This window comes from Cryptomeria japonica, chromosome 6 (assembly GCF_030272615.1).
Source record: "Cryptomeria japonica chromosome 6, Sugi_1.0, whole genome shotgun sequence".
In the NCBI taxonomy this organism is placed as follows: Eukaryota; Viridiplantae; Streptophyta; class Pinopsida; order Cupressales; family Cupressaceae; genus Cryptomeria; species Cryptomeria japonica.
In genome coordinates, this window is record NC_081410.1 from 404,784,348 (window position 1) to 404,789,136 (window position 4,789).

Below are 4,789 nucleotides of genomic sequence, written 5' to 3' on the forward strand. Positions count from 1 at the left end.
TGAATTCTGAATTTCCATGCTGAGAAGTCATCACCTCCTCCGAGTCTGTCTTCAAATCTGATAGCACTAGCCATTTAGAGAATTGTGATGTTGAATATATGCTTGATTTGAATTTTTACGTAAAATTGAATAGCCTCAGGTTCGATTTAACTATAGCTCTGATACCATGTAAATGTTGTTCAATTTACAATTCAATATGCAAGATGTATTCTAATTTATATTCTCTATATTTATGTATTATCTATCTCTATTATAAATCTAACTATCTTCTTTGTTTGGCAGGTGAGAGGAGTATTTATCGATTTCAATATCCTCTTCACAAATATCAATTGATATATATATATATATATATATATATATGCAAGAGGGGAGGATCAAGCAGTGCCTTGACCAGTCATGTCTTATGGACATGATTGATCAAGACACTACTTGATTGCACCCTTTGATATATACTATCAATCGGTGTTTATTTAATTACCAGCCCAATACTAATCAGGGTTCACGTAACTTAGTGTACATGCCAATCGGTATTCACGATGTATGCCAAACGGTGTTTGTGTGGCATATTAACCGATGTAAATCGGTGTCTAAGTTAACCGACTAACTAGTGGTTATATATTTCAAGCGGTGCATACTTTGCCACCCGATAGCAACTCGATAATCATTATTAGTTTATTGTTGGGAACACATCAGATATAAATCGATATACATGGTTAACTTGATAACCATTAGTGATCACCGATATGCCATACTATAATATGATTATCGATATTGATCGACTGAGTAGATTTGATAAATGAATGAGGAATAATTATCAAATGAAATAGCTTGAAGTTTTCTGAATGGTTTATCGATAGGATAAATGATCGAATGAGAGACTTTATTTATCTCTCATTCAATCATTTATCTTACCGAAGCTACCATGCATTAACATTGTAACAATGAAATTCAAAAATTAGAAATGCAAATGAACTTTGAAAACAACAAATGAAATCAAACTAAACTCCTAATCTATGAACTACATTGCGAACCTTGAGAAACTATAATAGATATTTTGCTTGCCCTTATTTGGAATGTGGATGCAATCATAGTATAAAAACACTAATGAGTGATAGATTTGATAGAATGAGCTTGTTTGATATATGACTTATTGATCAAGATGATGGAGACAATAATATCTTTTAACAATATTCTATAGTGTTTTTCCATGCAAGATTGCAAACTAGCCAGTGTTCCCTTTCTAGTTGACAATAGGCTATCTCTAAATAATGTCCTAAAATAGATGATGATCTTGAAGAGATACATAAAATTCTATATGCTAGTGTTGTAGGAAGCCTCATGCATGTCATGGCTTGTAGAAGACTTGATATTGTCCAAGCAATGGGAGTTTTGATTAGGTTTATGGAAAACCATAGTAAAGAAAACTAAACTTATGTTAAAATAGTTTTCAAACATTTACATAGAATGTCTAATTTTTGCATTGTTATCATGTGATTGTTCATGTAGGCAAGTTGGTTGATTCATAGACCTTTGTTGATTTTGATTAGAATGAAAATCTAGATTGTTGGAGGTCTGAAAGTGGCATTGTCTTTACTTTGTTTGGAGGACTAGTTAGTTAGATGAGCAAATAATTTATAGTCACGTTTCCCACTAAAAAAGTAGATTAAATATTTGTGATAGATGCATTTAAAGAGGTGGTCTGGTTATTGTGCTCAAGCATTCTCTCAATGTTAACATGTGAGAGTTATATGTGATAATCAAAGTGCGATTTGTTTGGCTAAAATGCCAAATTATCATACCTATACAAAGCATAGTGATGTTTAGTATCACTTTGTTTGGGAAACAATTGAGGATGCTAGAGTCACATTATAGAAATTGGACACCCCAGAGAATGTTGAAGTTTTTCATAGTAGGAAATATATATATATACAAAAAAAAAGAGTTTAATTTGTGCATGGAGGTCATAGACCTCATATCTTCTAGAGTTTCATTTGATTTTGCTATTATATTTTAGTGTTGAAGGTTATCTCCTCCTTTTGCAAGGTTTTCAACAAGTGGAGGAATGTTGGGATAAGGTGTTTCAACCTTGTAATCTTAATGTTCATGTTTAATATTTTGTATTTGCATTGCTATTTTATCATTAGTGTCTTTTGTCTCCACTTGAGAGAGTTGGAATCTCATTTAGAGGTGGCATTGATTTCACCTTTTTAGGGCATTTTATCCTCACATGAGAATGTTTTACCAAGAGTCAACATCTTGAAAGGTGTGTGAGTAGTCTTTGAAAGGTTACTTATGATGTGTAAGATCATGCAAGTGAAGGTTGCATTCAAATATTGAAGAACCTAATGATAGAGTTGTATAGAGTTGTACAACTTTATCATTAGGGACAATAAAGTATATATGAGTGGGAGGATATTCAAGTGTGGTTATGATATAGGAAACTAAGGGATGGACTAGGGAATTGGAAGCCATGTGAAATAGTTGGGGAAAAGGGTAATAACTAAATATGGGAAGGTCACTATAAGGAAAGCTAGAAACATGTAAAGGGGATAAGGTAAAAATGAGAAGGGGCAATTATGTGTTAAGGGAAGGGTGACAACTAACTATAGGTGATGTGTAACTAAGGGTGGGTGAGAAGGGCAACTATGCATAAAGGCAGTGACAACTAATTATAGGTGATTTGTAACTAGGGATGGGTCAGATTGGGCAATTATGCATAAAGTAAAAGAGGTGGCAACTACTTATAGATGATGGGCAACTAAGGATAGGTAAGATAGAGCAACTTGGTGTAGAAAGCAAGGAAGTATATGGAAGTGTATAAAGAGAGAGGAAGGTTACACAAGCCTAGTCTAATGAAGGTTTAAATTTAAGCAAGGATAAAATAAATTATTTTAATCGTCTCTATTAACAAAAAAAGATAAAAAGAAAAAAAGATATGCTACTTGGTGGAAGCGTGCATCCTCTGAACACTATTTTGTTAAAAAGAAAAGCTTCTCCCAGGTGGTGGCACAGGTTCCTCAGGCCGATGTGCCTCTGGTTGCTGCCTTTGTTCCTCAGGAATGTGTGGATGCTTGCACCCCGACTGATTGTTTGAAAAATGCTGGATCTTCTTCTTCAATGGATGACCCTCCTGCATCCCAAATTGTTGTTGGATCTTCTGTTGTCCCTACCTTTGTTGTTCCTGCCTCTCTGGATGCTGGCTTTGTTCCTCCTGATGATGGGAGGTCCTCTATTCTGGATCCATCCTCATGGCAAAAGGTTGCTGCTAGGGTTGAGGAGGGATGGATTACTGTTAAAAGTAAAAAATCGAAATTGTCCCAGTCCTCTTTTGATATGACCCTTCGATCCCACAAGGGTAGGACAAATTCTTGATCCTTCCTGGTTGGGTTAGGGTTGTTGGTTTTTTGCAGCCTGTTGGTGTTTGGTGGGGGTATTTGTTGTTCCCCTTCTTTTGATTGGCTGTGCCGAGTCTCTATTGTGTTATGTTTCTTTGAGTGTACTTTCAAGTTTATCTTTCGGTTCGGGTTACAGGTCCTTCTAAAACCTGTCTTGTAAAGGGTTTCTGGTCCCTTAAAAACTTGTTTTTCCTTAATCAAAAACAAAAGTGAGAAAAATAAAAGATCCAACTTAAATAACATGTTTAGGTGGCTCATCTTAAATTACACAAATAAATAGGTCCTCTTGAAAAAATAAACACTATTTCATAAAAACCACCTAAACAAATCAAAATCAAAATGAAAAGGCAATAATAAAAAATTACAATTTCAAAATTCAAAATAGGATGAATATAACTCTGCTACATTATAACATATAAAAATTGCTGCAGACTCATCTAAACAAAACTCACAATTACATAAAAAAAAAAATTCAGAGGAGCCAATTGACCATAGCGTCTCACAAAGATTTCTATAATCCCGTTCAGCATTCCAAATTCGGAGCATAAAATAACTTGAACATAACACATTGAAAATGCTGCAGACACAAAATTCACATTTGTGTAAAGCTTAATTTAAGTTACACCAGAGAACAAAATACTGACGTCGCCTGAGAGATTCGAACTCTCGCGGGGAAACCCCATGTACTTAGCAGGCACACGCCTTAACCACTCGGCCAAAGCGACTTCGCGGATTTCAAGACATTTATTTATTTTCTGACATATTTATGCAATGCGAGTATGATGTCCAGAGACTCTCTGATGAATATTCAGAATCAGAAGGCAAATTTTCACTCTTATGAATATTGTAATGCTAAAATTGTTTTGGGTAGATTTTGATTCTATTTATTTTTTAACTAATAATCAATGTATAAACAGTATTTACTGTCAAAAAGTTAGAAAATTATTTAAATTTATAGTTACATTAATCTAGTATTTCAAAGATTTGGATTAAATTTGTAAATTGTTTGTTTATCATTTTGATTAATTTGATTGGATGAAATCAATTCTAGCATGTCTTAATTTAAAACTTAAATTATGTTTATGCTATCTTCTTTCAACTGGTCATTGAAAATTGATGAATTTCTCACTCTGCGATGTGATACAGGTAATTATCATACTTTTTGTCCAATTAGTTGTGTATCTTGGTTATATCAAAAGATTGAAGATAAAGTATTAATTTAAGCTAAGAAATGACTCAAATTTTATGAGTGTTGTATAAAACAATAAATTCTTATTCATTGTGATTATCTATTATCTAAGGAACCTATGTAAAATCATCTAGTAAAATATTAGAATGTTGCATTAGCACTTAGCGTCAATATCGATAATAATATATGATTAAGTAGGTTACAT

The 4,789-nt window shown here is 33.5% G+C and overlaps 1 non-coding gene across 1 annotated transcript; it reads right to left on the reverse strand.

Moving 5' to 3' along the window:
- Positions 1-4,038: 4,038 nt before the first annotated feature.
- On the reverse strand, positions 4,039-4,120 carry TRNAS-GCU (transfer RNA serine (anticodon GCU)). Its single transcript has one exon. It is a non-coding gene; the product is annotated as a tRNA-Ser (tRNA).
- Between the last annotated feature and the right edge of the window lie 669 nt (positions 4,121-4,789).